Raw genomic sequence first — 19,949 nt, forward strand, 5'->3', positions numbered from 1 at the left:
AGTAACCAGGCCATAAAAGAGAAGCAAGTTTGAAGGCAAAGAGAAAGAATGGTTCTGTTTTTGACGTCTGTGTTTAGAGATACCTGTGATAGTAGTGAGGTCTAGTAGTCATAAAGAAGAAAATGTTCAAAGATTAATGAACACTGTTGACAGCAGTTGTAGTAAATTGCAAAGAGATATGAATATGGAGCTAGAACTGCTGGAGTCCCAGCTCTTCCCCTTATTAGCTGTGTGAAAATATGAGGACGAAGCAGAGAAGAAAATATGGCAACACAGGGGGCTACCAATTGTTCATTTACTGAAGGTTTCAAATTCTTGTGTTTGCTTTTACTTTAATGCTGCCCCTTCCCTCAGCCCGCACCACCTTGTTCATTTTATAAAAAACCAGTTGTGCCTACAAAATTCTAGCATGGTTGGGGAGGGAAAAGATCTGTGTATCCAGAGAAACATGCATTTCACCTACAGGTTTCTTAAACTATTTGGTATTTTTTTTATATCAACAAATGCTGTTCAGATAAGCTACTGCTATAATTTTTCCCTTAAACCTTTAAGTTACTATAATTTAAAAAATAACCTTAGTTCTTTTGCATTTATATTAAGACTTATGTTTGCATTATTATTTCATCAGGGAAAACTTGACTCAAATAACTTTTAGATATGATTTCCAAAAGGTGACTGATTTGGTAAATGTGATTTTATTGGATTTGTATGCTAAAAAGTGTTCCAGAGAAAGACATGGACAATTTCATATTGAAAGTGTATGGAAAAGCAGAGGGTCAGTGTACCAAACATTGCCTCCACGAACCACCTTCAGTAATGTCCCTACTATAGAAATTTAGGTTAACTCTGTGGGAGAGAAAGTGCAAAATTACTAAGGAGTCTTTGGGGTAACCAAGTCGAGGCAGGCCAGTCATATTCCTGAACAGGACTAAAATTGAGTTAGGTTTGAGAGAGCAGAGAGATGTAGATTGAATGAGAGAGAGAAAGCAATGCAGAAGAAGGACTGGCAAAGGAGATGGTTCATTATGATGATCAGCAGGTGTTTGCAACTGGAACCAAGAGTGGATGGAGGACAAAATCCTGAGACCATCCATAGCTCCCTGGACTAACCTTTGAAGATCACACTCATTAGCTCGGCCTTTACAGCCTTCCTGGGCTTGTCCCTTACCTCTCCAAGCTTCTCCTCCCTACTCCAGCCAGATAGGACTACCTATTATCCTACAAGCCCACTACACCTCAGAACTAGAGTTGACATCAGCCAAAATGTAGGGGGCAGACAATGGAGAATTCAGTCCTCATCACTGGTTGTGCAGTAGTGTCTCCTGTGACGTTTTGTCAGCCTTGTTGTTTGTTTTCAATATATCTGTCCTCCTGCTCCAAAAGAGAGAAGACAGATATATTAAATTCCTTGGCATCAGACTCTAAGTCTAATGCAAGTTTGTGGAGACAATAGTGAAGAAAATCAACATTTGTTTTGAGGATAATTTTAGTAAGTCCAATAATGATTGACACCCCCCTACAGAAAGGTGACACACAGGTCACAGAAAGGGTCACATGTTTCTCCTGCAGGTGGCAGATTAATGACTTTTTGAAAGCTGCCATCTTCAAGATGCTGCAAAAAGTATCCTAGCCAGACATCACAAAAGAATAAAAGTCAATGATCCTCTCCCAATCTTTTAGCATCAGCAGAGGCATGCTTGGGCTGTGACTCAGTTATATTTGCTGTGTTCTAAAGAAGGAACATTAGGCTCCTGTTCTCTTTTTTAAAAGTATTAACATGAGAATGGCCCTGTAAGCAGGACAAAACAACAGACCAAATTTGGTTTCCAAATAGTCTGCATGTAGGTACTAGCCAGCTTTTTATAGGAATTGCTCAGAAGACAATCTGCAAAGATGAATGCAAGGGAAGCCCTTTCCACTGAAAGAAAGGTGTTGCTGAGTATCCTGAAGATCACCCTCAGGTTCAAGGAATTGCTAAAAGGACTCACAGAATTCAGAAAAGCTATTATCCTCACTGTTACAGTTGATTACAGCAAAAGGATACAGATTATAGGGCAGAGTCCAGGGGAGACCAGGCACAAGCTTCCAGTGGTCCTCTCCCAGTGGAGTTGTATGGATAGCACTTAATTCTCCCAGTAATAATGTGTGACAATGTGTATACAGAGTATTGCCACGCAGAGAAGCTCATCAAGACTTAGTGTCAGAGTTTTACTGGGGGTCAGTCATGTAGACATGGAGCACCAGTGTGGCTGAGCTTAGTTACTCAACCTCCAGCACCTCTAGAGGTTAAACTGATACTGCACGGCCCAAGGCCCCCATCATAAATCACATTGTGAATATAAACCATCTGGTATGGTTCAAGGCCACAGGTGAACAAAGATATTCATGTCAAGCAGGATATTTCAAGGGCTTAGAGGTTATCTCCCAAGAGCTGCACAAGGGCAGAACCTTTTTTGAAATGTGCAGGGTTTGGACATCCCAGTCCTGCTAAGTCAAACCTTTACTGCACAGAAGGCAGCAACGTGGGGTATACCTTCAGGACCATTCACTGGACAATTCTGCTTTTCTTTCCACAAAGGGAAGGGAGCTCAGCTCTGGGGACTCTCACATTCCTTACTCTTATAGTAAAAGTCAAAAGTGAAATCCAATCATACATAGCTTTGAGTTTCCTATTTTATGTGCAAATAAAGCACAATATTTGCAATCTCACATATTATAATAGAATCTAATATATACACTAGAAAACAAGAATGAAAACCCGTCTTTCAGTATTTTCTATGCTAATTAACCTTCTACTAAACATTGTGAAAAGTTAAGAAATAATCTTTAGCCTTGAAATACTCTTTAGCTTTTGTATTTTCCTTCCTCCTTCTGTGCACTTGGCTATCAAATACTTGTTAAAATATATAGGAATATTGTGTTGAACTTTTGTGAGTAATCAAATGCAAGCCAAAACATCTTAATTCTCCCAAAAAGAGACTCATATAATATATACATAAGAATCCTGTCCCTCGGATTACACTCTGTGAAATCTCTGTTATTTTTTGACACAAAACTCTAAAGACCTTTATCTGTCTTTTTGCCTGCCTACTTTAAAATAGTTGCAAATTAGATCTGTGCTCTTTGATTCAGGTTGATTTTTGGGCATCTGTATTTAATTCTTTCACTAAAGGGCAAAGGCAGCTTCTAGATATGCTAAGAATCCTTTCTTTTTATGGGTGGAGAGAAAAACAGTCTGCAACACTAGGAGAACTAAATAAGGATGGGAGGTTTGCGTGGAACCTGGACTCTCCCACACTGTACCCAAGCCCATGCCAAATTTGTACAGGTGTGCACCACATGAACAGATGAGCAAGTGTGATGAGAAGAGCTCTCAGGATCTGGCTGAGCCCATAATGATGCATTTCTCCCAAAGTGGACCTAAGCATCTGTTACGTACTTGAAGTATTTGTTTACTTGATAGCAAAAGGGTACTTAAACTGCTAAGCTTATACCCTATTAGGGATTATGGGGATTTTTGTTGTTGTTGCAGTTGTTGTCTTTTTCTTAAAGAAAAAGGACACAATGAGATGACACATCAGGGGTGTCAATGTAAAGGGAGTACTGAGCCCACTAGAAGGAGCACAGGATTTGAGGTGTTCTAACACTCAGAATATTACGATGATTATATCACCACAATTTTGTTCTGGGAACACCTTGTTACTTGGGAGGAATGTTAAAATTGTAAAGGTTATTTAATGTGGCTTTTATAATAAGATTTTTGAAGAGAAAAAATGTTTATTTGGAGAATAAGTATATGAAGGTTGTTCCTCACTCCAGATCCTGGATATTCTTAAAGATATTTCCTCAGTAATCCTCATGCTGTAGATTTTTTGCTCTCCTACCAACTTTGCAGGCTCCTGAATCTGATTTTTTCCCATCTAATTTTCCACTCATTTGACAAATGGCTTTTAGTGCCAGACACTCAATTAATCCCTGCCCCCATGGAGCTTAAATTCAGATGGGCAAAACAGACCATTAACATAATATATATACAAATTCAGTATGTTAGAATGAGATGAGTGTTGTAGAGAAAACTAAAACAAGATGAAGGCACTGAGAAAGTGCCAAGGGGTTGAACCAAAACTTTTCTTTCTCGTGTTCCTCCTTTGTACTTCCCAGCTATTCTCATGTGCTGATTCAGTTTGATTTGTTACCGGGATAAAGTACATCCTACCTCTTTCTCCCTTGCCTTCTTACTATGTGTACAATGTGCCCATAATAAATAATATTTGAATAAAGTTTTCATACCTATTTTGCTTTTAATCCCCAAAACAACATATTTGAAGAAAAACCTCAGAAAAGTGAATGACTTGGTTAAAGTCAAATAGACACTAAATAAGAAAACAGGATAGCATCCACTACTTCTTTTTTAAAAAAACTTAATGAAAACTGTTCATCAAATATAACTTTATTGCTCTGAAAAATGAATCAGAATATTACAATATAAATAATATAAGCTGACTACCCCTATTTTTTCCTTTTCAAAAAGGAAAGACATGTCTATAGGATTTTCAATTTTTTGAAAAAAAAATGAGAAATTGTCTAACTGTCACTCTTACTGAGGCAGAAATAGTTTGGGCTTGATATTACAACTAGAATCCCTTACTATACTTACCCTGGTATGATTATTATGCACTATATATCTGTAGCAAAATATCTCATGTACCCTATAAATGTATACACTACTATGTACCCATAATAATGTTTTTAAAAACTACAAAAAAAAAAAGAAAACAGGACTCTTGCACCCAGGTTCTCTGAAACTAACTTGCATGGACATATTTACACATTGTCACTCCCATTGTTTGACACCCAAAAGAAAAACTAAACATGAATATGAATAACAGGCCAGGTAAAGGAGAGAAGTGGTTCAGGCCAAATGGCAAAAGACTCATTCCTGAGGGCAACAGGTAAATTGTTTTGGTGCACACAATGGGCACTCAAGCAATTATTCAACAAATGCCTTTTGAGTGTCTATTATGTGCTAGACACTGTGCTAGGTGCTAAGAGTCATCCTCTACTTTGCCTGCAAATCAGATATATTAGAGTCAAATCAATACACAGTGGCAGGCTGAGGAATAGTGTTTTAAGTTGAGAAGAGGATATCATATTAATAATTGTCTCTTGAGTCTATTAACTTTAACAGGGGTCTAGAAAAACAGTTACTAATATATGGAAAGGAAGAAGAAATAAAGGACATAGGGAGTGTAAATAAACTAAATTTAGAACCAAGGGCACAGTTAAGTGTTAAATTAGAGAAAGTGCTCACCATTACCTTAATAGTAAGTTCAGTAGGGTTCAGTAAGGCAATAGCATTCATCACTGAAAATTCCTCCTAAAAAACCTTAAAGAGGCATGTCATGGGAAGAAGTTATGGTGTAATGGATCAAGCAAGACTTAATAGTTTCCATTCCTGACTCTGTCACTTAGCAGTTTTGTGACCTTTATCTATAAAAGGAGGTTAATAATCCTTTTCCAGAGGGATTGGGATTGCATAAGGTCACACATGAGAATGTGGTACCAAGTGGGTGTTTTTGTCAGGGCTCCTGAAACTGCAGGGAGAAGAAATGTATCTCAAAAGGGTATTTACTGGCTTGTGAAGAAAAAAAAAAATGCAGGGCCAGTGCTTTAGATATGTCTAATGACAAAAACTCAGCTGAGGTCACCAGGATGCCAGCTCTCTCTGTCGCTCAGTTGTGCTCTCATTCGTGTTAACCTCATCCTCAGCTGGTGCTTTTCTTGACAGAACAAAATGGAGGTTTACAGCTCCAGACTCAAGTCTTCACAGTTACAGAGCTCTTCGATATAATTCTACCCAAATCCCTAAATGAGCCTTCCTTGGCCTAGATTGGATCACAGGATTACCTCTGAACCAGTAGGTGTGGACAAGGAAATTAAGTGCTCTGATTATCCTGTTTTGGGTCATAAGACTTTCTTTGGGGCCAAAGATAAAGTCATCCTCAATCAATCTACACATATTGAAGGACAGAAGGGTGATGTCCCAGAGGAAACCCAGAAAGCTGTTGTGAGATGCAAGAAGATATAGTGGCAAACTAAAGCCACCAATATCGGGGTTCAATTAATATGTGTTACATCTCAATCTGTTGGATTTGGGCATTATGTCTCTGAATAGATCAAAAATTAAATATAGAACTTAGCTCCTGTACTAAGCATATTTTCTAAATAATCTTTCTTCTGAAGAAAATGTAATAATAACCGTACTTGCTTCCTCTGAGCAAAGAGAGCCCATTCAAATAGCCTTGTGCTTGAGAAAAAAAAAGTTCATTGCTATGAAAAATGCATTTCTGCTTGGCTTATGAGCTAGAAAGAGGATATTGGAATATTAATATTTAGTGCATGTATCTAGAGATGACCCTGTGTGCATAAATATGCTTTAGCATCTGCATTTATACATACATCAAGGGAAAAAATTAAATTATGATATACTGCTGTGAAGAGATGAAATGAAACATGAGATATATATTAAACTTAAAGAACAGAAATGAACCCACAAGACAAGAAAGTTTGGAATCTTACATACTCTGCTTTCCTGTCTGTTTCTATTGACTAGTTGTAAACTTGATGATATATAAATTTAATAGCTTTTTACCTTTAGCTTGGCCCAAAGTACTTGATAAAGCCAAGTCTCTCCCATCTTAACGATAATATTCTCCTTTTCCTAGCACCTGATTCCTCTGTTTCATCACAACCACAATTCTAGAAAGGGAAGTGTATGCTAGCTGTTTCTACTTTCTCACCACCAGCCCCCATTCACACTTGAGTCCATTGCTATAATTTGCTTTGTCTCCACAAAAACCCATGTTGAAATTTGATCCCCAATGCGGCAGTGTTGAAAGGTGAGGTCTAGTAAGAGATGTTTGGGTCATGGAAGCGGATCCCTCATGAATAGATTAATGCTATCCCACCAGGGTGAGTGAATTCTCCCTCTGGTTCTAGTGGGAATGGATTAGTTTCTGAGAGAGCATGTTGTTAAAAGAGTCTAGCTTCCTTGGATTCACTCTCTTGCTCCTTTTCTTGCCCTGTGATCTCTTTGCACATGTCAGCTCTCCTTCCTCTTTCTGCCATGAGTGGAAACAATCTAAGGCCTTCACCAGATGCAGCTGCCCAATCCTGGACTTTCCAACCACCAGTATTGTGAGCCAAATAAACCTCTTTTCTTCGTAAATTACTCAGTATCAGATATTCAGCATGAAACAGCAACACAAAACAAACTAAGATGCTCATGAACACCTAATTTCTGTCTCTACCACAAGGACACTGCCCGCACTAGTGAGCTTTTCCCAAGTTTAACAGATCCTTCCAATCCTGACTCTATTTGTCTGTGACATTCTCTACTTCTGGAAACTCTCCTTACTGAAGTTCCACTTCCCCAGTCCCTCCCAGGTTTCCCTCAACTCTCTTGGGTGCTCCATTTTCACCTCCTTCACAGACTGTTCTTCTTCCTCTTCCTCTATCAATGTGATTTCTCTAGGTTGGTTCTTAGTCTACATATTATCCCCTAATCCCATGCCTTCACTTACCCCTTACATGTTGATGGAACCCAAATTTTTATCACAAGCTGAGACCTCTCACCACTGACTCTCCCACATTTGCATGGACCATAAAGAAAGGGAAAAGGATCAGGAAGAGAGTTCTGGAAAATAGCAATATATAAAAGCCACGTGGAGAAAGAACCCTGAGTGAGGTTAGCATTGTATAATGAAAACCAGGAGAGAGTGGCGTGCTGACAGCCAGAGCAAGAGAGACTTTTTGAAAGAAAAGAAGGCACGTAAGGGATTGTGTACTACAACAAAATCAAGTGAAATAAGGACTGAATACTGTCCCTTTAAATCAACAGCTAGAAGCTCCTTAGTGGCCTTGACAAGAGATATTTCAGTGGTTAAGACAGAAACTAGACCATGGAAGATGAAGGAATAAATACAAAGTAGGAAAATTAATACAGAGAACATGAGCCATTTTTCCAGGAACTTGACTGAAGGTGGAACATAGTTAAATGGAGATGAGGAGTGCCAGGGTGTTTGCTGATTTGGTTGGTTGAGTGGGTGGTGGTTTTTAAGTTGGGAAAAAGTTGAGGCTGTTTGTTAAAGGGGAAAAAACACCATGAAATTAGAAACTGTAAATCCAGGAACTAGAGAGGGAGGAGGGGATATTAATGGTGAGTAAATATCCCACTACTGCCACTGTGTTCTATTAGAAACACAGCATTGGATGAGCTTCACCTGTTTCTCATGGCGTCAATCATTTTTAATCAAGCACAGGTTAAAACCTCATCCTCAGCCTTGCATTCAATGTTCTCCTTAAGGTCTGATTTCATCCCTCCCACAATGCATGCTGCAAGTCCTACTCAAAACGATGCTGGGGGTCTTTCTTTACCTCATTATCTGCTCTCTGCATGTTTAAACTCTACTTTTTAAGACATAGTCCAAGTTCTATTTCCTCTTGGTTTTCCCAACTACATCCTTGGTTCTCAGCAAATACTCTAGTTACAGAACCTCTGTAGCATTTTTTTTTTTTTTTTTTTTTTTTTTTTTTTTGGGATGGAGTCTTGCTCCATCACCCAGGCTGGAGTGCAGTGGCGCGATCTCGGTTTACTTCAACCTCCGCCTCCCGGGCTCAAGTGATTCTCCTGCCTCAGCCTCCCAAGTAGCTGGGACTACAGGTGCGTGCCACCATGCCCAGCTATTTTTTTTTTTTTTTTTTGGACTTTTAGTAGATACGGGGTTTCACCATGTTAGCCAGGATGGTCTCCATCTCCTGACCTCGTGATCCATCCACCTCGGCCTCCCAAAGTGCTGGGATTACAGGTGTGAGCCACTGCACCCAGCCATTCTGTAACATTTTTATGGTTATTAATTTTTCCTGACTCGTGTAATTATTTATCTAATCAGGTACATATTCTTGCTCCCTAAATCAGCCATAAGCCCACAAAGGGCTTTACCCTCCAACATCTAGTAGAATCTCTAGCTTAAATTGTGGGGCTCTTGTACAAGGGCCAACTGCAAGAGAATGGTCTTGTAAGCAGTAGCAAAAGCTGAAATTGACTCTGGTCACTGGCACCCTTGTGAGAGTAAGTGACTGGTAGGGTAGGGAGCAGCAGGAACCAACTAAGACATAAGATGCAGAAGATACAATCCTAACAGAGTCCAAGTTACTCAATAAATATTTATTGAGCAACTACTATGTACAGAGCACAGCCCCAGACATGAAACATACAACAGTGAACAAAGTAGACGAGGTCCCTGCCCTCATGGAGCTTACAGTCTAGAAAAGCAGATAGACATTAAACACACAATTTCAAATGTGACAAATGAAAGAAAAAGGAAAAAGTACTTTAAAAGAGTATTGTATCCTGTATATTCCTGGTGGCTTGAGCACCACTCAGTACATAATAGGTACTGAGGTGGGAAAACAGACATAATTCCTGCCTCAAGAAGCCTATGGTCTAATAGTGGTATTTATTTTCTGTTTATTGCAATTGAGATATCTAAAATAAGATTTTAGATTGTAATGAAAACAAAGGGAAGCTTTTGAGCTAGATGACTTCTACAATGTCTTCATGCTTCTCTAAAATCCAAGACCTCACACATTAGATGTGCACAGACGTTTGTTGGATTGAACTGCCTACATTAAGGTGAGTTTTTTCAGAGTCATAAACGAAGTAGATTAATTGGAGCCACTCACTAATTTCCAAATTTCCTGTTTGCAAAGCAAAGGGATATACTTCTCTCATTTCTAAAAAAAAAGACCAGAATTTGGGATGCTTACTGAGAAAGGAAAGGAAGATGAGGGAGAGAGAGACCTTCAATTGAGCAGCTGTTGGTAAACAGTCAACTTGCCATATCAACATAAGAAACTGCATCATGTGTCACACAGTCATTTTAACGCAGTAATACAACCACAAGATTACAAAGTTAAATTTATGTAAATTATGTTTTGGAAATTACTGGAGCAGACTGTGGGGGCTGTTTGTACTCAATCTGCTAATGAAAGGGCCCATTTCACCAACAGAAAATCAAAAGAAGAAAATATTTTGCTGCATTTCCTTTGGTCTATTTTAAAGATATTAAGAATTTTCTCCCCAAAGGCTTTAATGTGGAAGAGACGGGGAGCAGAGAGAAGTCTGTGTTCATCTATTGTTAAAGAGGCTGCCTTGGGAGCTGGGGAATGCTCCCTTTGGTTTATCGTCTATTCAGCAAGGCTGGTGGTATTTTTGCTGCCAACTGATTAATCTATCAAATCCCCAATGTTTCAAGGAACCATACACTACTCAGGCAATGCTTATGAGAATGATGTTCCTGCATTATGAATCTAACATTCATTTTCATAGATGGCAGCATGACTAATGATGATGCCTCATATTTCTATAACAATTTACAGTTTCCAGACCACTTTCACATTCATCATCTTATTTGATTCTCGTGACAATCTTGGAAGATCTGGAGGACAGGAATTATTGTCCTTATATTTCAAATAAGGAAGAGGAATTCAAGGCTCAGAAGGGATGTCACTTCCCCAACCTAGTAAAAGGCAAACCCATGACTCTAATATAGACCTTCTGATATTGGTTTCAGTGTTCTTTCCGCAGATAATTTCCCAAAATTTGTTCTGAAGAACAATGGTCTTGAGAATTATGCCATGAAACCAAAATCATTTTACATTATGTATCTCTTGTATCAGTTGTGTCTCAGTGTAGGAGACAGAAACCTCTCTAAGTGCTTCAAGCAGAAAAGGAATTTGACATGAGAAATTTGGTGATTACAAAATCGTTGGAAGGGCCACAGGAACAGAAGTCAGGGGTTGCCCCAGTCTATTTATCTCACGGGCCCATCATTATACTGTCACATGACAAAGCCAAAACTGCCTATAAACAACGACTTCACTTACCAGCATCAACAACAGTAGGAAAATTGCCTGCATCTCCCTTTCACTTTGCAAATTTTGTGAAAATGCATGTAATCAGCTGACCAGAATTCTCATCCAGAAGCCTAGTTGCAAGGGAGTCTGGGAAATGTAGTTTGTAGGTGGAATGGGCTTGGGAGTGCCAATCACAGTCTTTTAATCATACCCCTTTTAAAAATGCATGGTGTTCATTAACATTTTAAGCCTACAAAAAAAATCCTGCAGTAATAGAAACTATTCAACTTTAACCTTGCTAAATTCAGCTTTTCACAAAATTGTTTGACCATGGAACTCTGTCTGGCAGCCCCTCATTAAGCAGAACACACTCAGGGAAAAGCTGCACTGCAGCAAGCTGGACATAGCCACAGTATAGTACACACACATATGCCAATATGTCCATCAGACAACTAACCAATATAAAATCAGACAGCATCTGCTGCAGGCCTATGGTAGAACGGGGACAGCTCCACGGACCAATTCCACACCACATAACAAACGTGTGAGGCAAAATCCTTTTCTCTGGGGTGATTACGTAAGAAAACCACCTACCGGCATAGGCCCCAGAAATTTAAGATGCCAGAATGAATTCTAAGCAGCCAATGGGTTTGGTCTAGTAACTGCTGTAGAATAGAAATCATCATCCGTCATTGAAGATCAACCAGCCAGCCATTCAAGTTTTTGGAAGCAACTGAGTATTGTTGGATGAGTCAAGCACTCTGCTACAGCACCCACCACTCACTACTGTCTCATATCTATCCAAATCACAAAATTCTGTTTCTTCCTCATGCCTGTGGGCATTTGAGTTCGACACACACAGGTAGACACATACTGTTAGAGAAGTCTTTGTGGAAAATGTGGGAGTTGAATTGAGCCTTAAAGGCTGAGTGGGGCAGCATCTGCAGCAGTATTTCTCCTGGTATTCAAGAGAATATTCCTGTTATCTATGTTAGTAGGCATGGTGTGGTTAAAGATTAAGCCCTAAATCAGCTACCTAGGCCTCGCTGAGTGCTCTAGCAACATTTCTCTTTGTAGTGGAGAAGTTTTAATGAGAAAGGAAGCCTTTTGAAGGGAATATTGAGTAATTAGGAGACTATGTGAGGCTGGTCTCAACTGTGATTCCGGGGAGAAAGTGCATCTTTTCCTAAAGCAAAGAGAGTGCAGAAGGAAGAACCACCCAACATAACTCTTTTAGTCTACAAGAGAGAAAGAACACATGATATATAATGGTTATTCCACCTCATCATTATAGTGGATTATATATATTCCTTTCTTCCTTCCTTCCATCCATCTATTTTCCAATATATTCCATCTCATCATTTATCCACCATGGATAAAGCAATCTATTCTGCATTCAGACTTAGATTTTAATCAGCTTAAGTAAAATACTTAAAATATTATTCCCCATGCACCCAAATTTGGAAATTGTACCCTATAACAATTTGGGACTTTTCTTTCTCTGTGTTTTCTTACACTGAGGAAACCCTACACTTATAGTCTACATTTTTAAAAAAACAAAAATGCTTTCAAAAAGAAATGCATTTTCAGGGGAAGTTTTAAAAATCCTAAAGAATATTGGCTGGGCACAATGTCTCACACCTGTAATCCCAGCACTTTGGGAGGCTGAGGCAGGCAGATCACAAGGTTGGGAGATAGAGACCATCCTGGCCAATATGGTGAAACTCCGTCTCTACTAAAGGTACAAAAAAAAAAAATTAGCCAGGCGTGGTGGCATGCACCTGTAGTTCCAGCTACTCAGGAGGCTGAGGCAGGAGAATCTCTTGAACCAGGGAGTCGGAGGTTGCAGTGAGCCAAGATCACGCCACTGCACTCCAGCCTGGTGACAGAGAGAGTCTGTCAAAAAAAAAAAAATCCTAAAGAGTATTAATTAGGAAACATAAAAATTAAATTTTTTTTAAAGACAGAAGCATTATTACCCAACGCCCTAAGAACTGGCTTTGTGAAACTGAAGAGAGATCAGGATGAGTGAAAAACTCTCCAATACTATCTTTTCAGACCACATTGTCAGAATTATTTTCAAGGAGATCAGCATGGAATAGGAAACTACTCGCTGTAAACATTATCTGATTTTCTACCATAGGCATCACTGGTAACTTGACTGAACTATTTGGAGAGTTAGTGTGTGTTCTAAAAAAAAAAACCATACATTTCATTTGTCACCAGCTTCCTGAAAGTGTAAATTCTTGTCAATAGCAGAGCTTATCCTCAAGATACTCAGCAAGCAAAGTGAAGAGTTGGGTACAGGATGTGGAGCTCTGGCTTTTTAGGCCTACATGCGATACAGCAAAAACCAATGCTCTTCAGATGTCAGCTCTTTGTTCACTCAACAAGTATGTGTTGATCACCTGCTATGCACCAGGCAGTGAGGCAGGTACTGGGGATATAGTGGTGTATAAAAGAGACATGTCCCTGCCATCATGGAGTTTACAATCTAGTGTAGAAGTCAGACAAGAAGCCATCAACCAAAGGAATACATCATTTAACATGATGAACCATGAGAGGAGGTGGAATTCTACGAAAAAAGGGTTTTTCAGGGATGGCCTGTCTGAGGATCTAACATTTAAGCTAAGATCTAAAGGATTGAATAGTCCTAAAAGAGGTCACAACAAAAGTGAAGGCTACACTGAGAAAGAGCGTGGCATGTTTGAAGACCTAACATAAAGCCAGTGTGAGTGAAGCAGCGAGGAAAAGGAGATGATAAGGCCAGGGAAGGGCACCATGATAAAGAGCCCCGATTTCATTCTGAAAGTGACAGGAAGCCACAGAAAGGCTTTGTGTTCCTCTGCTTGGGCTTCCATAACAAAATGCCGTGGTCTGGGTGGCTTAAACAACAGATATTTATTTCTCCCAGTTCTGGAGGCTGAGAAATTTGGGATAAAGTTCCATCCCTTCAGTTCCAGGTGAGGGCCATCTTCCTGGCTTGTGAGAGGCATAGAAAGCGCCTTCTCACTGTGTGTTCATAGGGCTTTTCCTTGGTGCACATACATCAAGAGAGAGTACAAACTCTTCAGTATCTCTTCTTATAAGGACATTGATATTATCAGATAAGGCCCTACCCTTATAACTCTATTTAACCTTAACTATTTCCATATGGACCTTATCTCCAAATATGGTCACATTTAGGCTTATGACTTCAACATATGAATTTGGGGGGAACACAAACATTCAGACCACAACAGGCTTACAGCAGGGAAATGGCATGGCCTGATCAACTGATTTCATTTTTTAAAGGCCACTTTAACTAATCTGTGGAGGGTGACTAATAAGGAAAAAGAAAAGCAGCAGAGCGAACAGGAGTTCTGAACAGAGAGAACATGACAGACAAAGGTGGTAAAAGTATTGCATCAGAGAAAAATGTGGGAAAGAATTGAGTAACCACGTATTTTTTTTTAAAGCTTGTTTAATATTTAAAGAAAGAGAATAAATAAGATTTGATTATTAAAAAAGGAAAACTGAAGCAATGCCTCTTCTAAGTGACTTTTTAAAACAATATCTGTAAGCCACCCAAGAGGGACAACCTGTGTGGTTCCCTGTATGGCAATGCTACAGAATTGTTTTGATCATTAGCCTCCTTTCTTGTATTGTCATTGCAATTCATGGTTATGGGGAAATCCAGGAAGGTTCCAAGGTTCAGTTAAGATTGGCCATGAAACATAAAAATACTTATCGGAATGTATATTAGGTTCCTATTGCTGCGTAACAAATTTCCACACAATTAACAGCTTAAAACAACACCTGTTTATTGCACCAGCATTTCTGTAGATCAGAAGTCCAGGCGTGGCTCAAGCTGGGTCCTTCACTCAGAGTCTCATAAGGCAGAAATCAAGGTGTCAGCTGGGCTGAGTTCCTTTCTGGAGCTACAGGTTCTCAAACTCACGTGGTTGTTGGCAGAATTCAGTTCCTTGTAGATGTATGACTCAGCCCCGTTCTTTTATTGACTTCCAGATGGGGTCCACTTTCATCTCCTAGAAGCCACCTGCAGCCCTCTTTTGAAGGCTCAGCCCATTAGGTCAGATCTACCCGATAATGGCCCTTTTGATTAACTCAGCTAATTAGGGACCTTGATTACATCTGCAAAGTTCTTTATGCCGTACAACAGGACAGTCATAAGAGTGATCTCTCATCGTGTCTGAGGTTCCAGTCACGCTCAACAGGAGGGAACCTTTGATAACAAGGGTTATCAGGGGATCTTTTTATTCTGGCTACCACAGAATATCATTGAATCCTTGAACCTTGTGTCAAGACTTCACATTATTACAATCTCTTGCTATGCAATGCTCCATAATACACCCCATAATTGCTGAAAATCATGAAGGTTGAACTTTTTGTAAAAAAAAAAAAAAAAAAAAAAAAAAACAGTCAACACATTGGCTGGAAAAATAAATCTGTTTCAAAATGTTCATGTTTTTAAAGGGTTAACTTCTCAGCTACACCTTCAGGGCTGTTTCAGACCATCTCAATGTCTTCTATATCACTTTTTGCAGAAGCTGTCTTTTGGAGTTCATCTTTTAAGTGGGGCTCTTTTCTAGAGACTTCGGCTAAGTTCTATTTTTCCTTCAGTAAGTCATGAGAAATCTATTCAGTAGAATCCAGTTCAACATCTGGCTCTTTGCTTCCTCCCAGTCTCTAGAAGAGCAGTTTTCAAAGTCTGGTTTTGGGCAATCCTGACACCCTGTCAGAAGGTCTTTGAGGTCCTCCTTTTTCAACTATTGGATACATAGCCATGTGCAGCTAGATTTCCTCCACAGACTTCAACCAAAGCAACATATCACAACAGATGGAATGCAGTGCCTGCAGTAAGCCAGACATGAAGGAGATGTGCAAAAATTTAAAACAATGCCACTCTTCTCATTCAATATTTTTGTTTTGAAAATGCCAAATAGAAACAACACCAGACTTAGATAAGGAGTAACTTTATTTGAAAAGACAATTGCAATAAAGAGAATGCTTTGACCTCAGGATGAGGAAGTGTCTTAAAATTAAACAGAAAAAGGGTTTTCTTATATAGGGAAGGGTAAGCAGAGATGGCAGGGACTATATGGGTGAGGAGGACAAGCAGGTGGGTGAACAGGGGGCAAAATCAGGTACTTCAACAAGTAATGTTTCTCTTGTGGTTAGTCAGTTCTCAGAAGGAGCTGTTAAGGGAGGATGTTTCACAGCTTAGTGCTTTAGGCCTTGCTCGAACTTGGGGGCTAGCCAAAGTTTGGGAGCCCACTGGAAGGAGAGAAGCCTGATTAAAATTTGGTCAAGCAAAAGTTCCGTGGATAAGTAATAGACAATCGTGAGCACTTGGTCAAAAACTATAGTCATTTTTCATGAAAATAATTATGTGTTTATAAGCAATGAGTCTGTTATTTTGTGGATTAGTAACTATTTTTAAATGTCTCAGGTTTAAATTTTATGCAGTAAATGTCAAGAGATACAACCCCCATAAACAAAAGCTCTTTGGAGGCCTCAATAATTTCTAAGAGTAAGAAGGGATCCTGAGACCAAAATGTTCAAAAACCACCACTCTAGATTATTCTAGATAACTGTGCCCATTAATCCTAGAGCAATGACGGGACTTAGAGATTTTTTCATTCACTCCTTTCATATTGTGGATAAGTTGAAACTTAGGGTAGCCATGTGACTTGCCCAAGATCAGTGAGTGAAAAGCATCACTAAGTTTTAAATACTGATTTCCTCATTCCTAACACTGTGTTTACCCTACTATTGCTATACAATTTCAGATATGTCTATTTCGTATCCAAACTTTGAGAACAAGTCTCTGTCTTATACTTCTTTCATATACTTCAGAGCTGCTGGCATATGTCTCAAATAATCAAATGAAGGGTGCTCAAAATTCTCGTTGGATGAATGTATACAGGAATAAAGGAGAGAAGGAAAGACAAAAGAGAGAACAGAAAAGATGGATGGATGGAAGGAAGGAAGGGAGGGAGGGAGGGAGGGAGGGAGGGAGGGAGGGAAGGAGGGGGAAGGAAAGTCTTTTATGAACCCATAGGCCTTGAAACCATTTCACTCTCTCAGCAACACCCACATACAATAATCTCTTAATTATTTCCAGGCTCCAGGGACACAAAAATCTGGTCTACAAGAAACTCTCAATATCTTCCTTAAAAGTCTACACTGAAGGCTTACATATCCAAAGAAAGGCTCATAGAAGCAGCATGGCTTGTACCATCCTCATGTGCACAGCCTCCCCGGAAACCACAGAAGGAACGTCACTGCTGCTTTGCTCTGTTCCACCTGTTCCCCACATACCTATGGCTTCAGAGACTCCTGGAACTTATGGGGGTTCAACTGGACAAAGGGAAAAGGCAGACAGAGCAGTGTGTCAAGACAAACAAGAGGTCCAGTCATGGCGTGATGGAGCAGAGGTACCAGGAGGAGACAGGGTCAGAACAGATGGTAACTCCTACAACAGTCTGCTTTTAACAAGCCAAAGAAACAAGAAAGGCTATTGATCTTTTAAGAAAAAGGAAACAAAAGCTAGGAAATAGTTGGGTAAAATCACTTCTTAACAAAGAAACACCAGAGCGCCTGGCTAGCTCAGTCAGTAGAGCATGAGATTCTCAACAAAGAGAAAGCATCCCTTCTTGTGTTAAGGCCATACTATTGCACAGGGTTTTATTCAAACTTTGCACAGGATTTTATTCAAACTTTTTTCTGCTGTCCCAGAAATATTATTCAGACCTCAACTCTAGAGATTAGAATGTAAAGGTGGGAGTCTGTGGGTGGAGTGATATTAGCTTGATTCCAATTGCTGACTTCATGACCACTGATGAGGGCTTCAGGGCAGGTCCATGATGTTCATTTGTTTTCCTTAGTCAAGTTAATGCCAGCTAACTTTGGCCAGAAATTAATTAATCCTGCTCAGGGTGCTAGGAAATTCTAGATGTAGCTTGTAGATCTATCTCATTTCTCCACTGTCTTCAGTCAGTTCATACAGAATTTCAAAAACTATCTCAAATCCATATATTTGCTCTTCCTACACTGCTAGGGTTCAAACTGCCATTGTTGCTCCTCGTGTTGGTCAAGATCCAGTCAGGAGAATAAAATCCAAGCTCTGAGTAGAGGAAATTGAGAGAGCTCATTACAAAGGTGTTGGGAGAGCTGCAAAGACAATCAGGGAATGAGGATGTGACCCAGAGATCAGTAGGGAGTCCCTGTCACCTCCAGGGTTGGGGGAATCTTGGAAGGAGATGGTATTGCTAAAGTTCAAGAACTGAGGAAGCCAGGTAGAAATAGAAACCATGTAGAAGACTGCCCTGCGGGATCTGGGGCCACAGACAATGGGACTATCCAGTGGGTCTATGTGGAAACAGCTGACACCAAAGAGGACCAGCATTGCTGGGGTTGCCCCAAGAAACAAGGAGGGACAATGGAAAATACCCTGGCTTCTCCCTTTTTCTAGTTCTCAAATCTCCCTCCACAGCCTCCTATCAGTACAACCCACACAAAAGCAGGTTGGCTGAGGAGTTTGGGAAATATACTTTGTTTTGTATGAGAAGGGTGGAGAATGGATTTGAAAACAAGCAGGCAAGTGACCAGCACATTCACCAACCCCATGAAAGTTTCCTCCCAACTGGTCTCTTGGTTTTCATTCTTGCTGCCCTCCCATCTTTTCTCTAAGTTGAGATCTCTTTAAATGGATTCTCATCACTTCCCTTCTTTTACCCTTCAGAGGCTTTCTAGCACTTTGAGGATAAAATCTAAACTCTCTACCACGGTCTACAAGCCCCTGTGTGGTCCTTCGTCTGCCCATCTTCCCAGCCTCATTTCAGTCACTCTTCCCCTCACTCACTGAGCTCCAACCCCATGAGCTGTCTTCTACTCCCTCCAATGTGTCAAACTGCAGGCCCTTCACACCTGTCCTTCCATATGTCTGGAAAGATCTATTCCTCCTGCTTTGGCTAAATGCTACTTTGTCCTGTGGCTTTCAGCTTCCAAGTCATTTCTTGGGAGGGGCTTTCCCAGACCTTCCCCATTTCAGTTAGATGCAACTTTTGTGGTCTTAATCCCCATATGTTTCCTTCATGGCACTTAACAATATTAATAGGAATATATTTGCTTGTGTCTCTATTTTTTTTTTTTTTAACATTGGCTTGCCACTTGTCTGGAACCTGAACAGTGGGGATCTCACCGAGTCTTGTCCCTGAGGTGGCTGCTGCATCTAGCTCCATGCCTGGCACAGATAGGTGCCCACTAAAGAATGGCAGAGGATAAACACAGAGGGACAGTATGATGAAAGCATGTTATTTAATTCATAAGCTTTTCCAAAGTCCATCTCGTCTCCGTTCTGCCCCTTCATTGAGAAACCCAGGAACTAACCATCTTTGAATAAAGTCTCCCCAATGGTAAATAGATTTGCAAAGCTGCTATTGCTAAATTGAGCTTCAAGGATACATTTTTTTGACTTCTGTGTTTGGAAGGACAAAAAGTTCATCATGTCCTTTAGAGAATAACTCTTGCTGAGAAGACAGGAGAATTCTGAAGCTGCCGGTTACCTTTGCGCAACAACATGTGAAAAAGCTTCCCCCTTTTTATTTCCAGTCAACACTGTAGCTTGTCCTTATTTTTTGTGTGTGACTATGATTCTGTTATGCTTTGTAATGTGCATTTAGTAACATAAGGATATCACAGTATGTTTATGTTACTCATAAAAGACCATACCATTCTTTCTGGATGTGAGCACATTTAAAAAAAAAAGAAAGAAACAAACAAACAAACAAAACAAACAACAACAACAACAAAAATCTCTTTTAAGTAGGTTTTGTTTTTCAAACAGGAAAGGCTACTGGTTTAATACAAGTTAAGGACACGTCCAGGGTTGTAACCACGGCCCCTCCTTGTGGCAAAACACATGCAATGACTCCACATACCATCTCTATTATATCCGCTCTATCTAACCTTTATCAGCAAACCAACAGAGGAGCACCCTACCCAGGCAATCTTTGTCTGGAATTTCA

The sequence above is a fragment of the Pan troglodytes genome, chromosome 10, assembly GCF_028858775.2.
Source record: "Pan troglodytes isolate AG18354 chromosome 10, NHGRI_mPanTro3-v2.0_pri, whole genome shotgun sequence".
Classification (NCBI taxonomy): Eukaryota; Metazoa; Chordata; class Mammalia; order Primates; family Hominidae; genus Pan; species Pan troglodytes.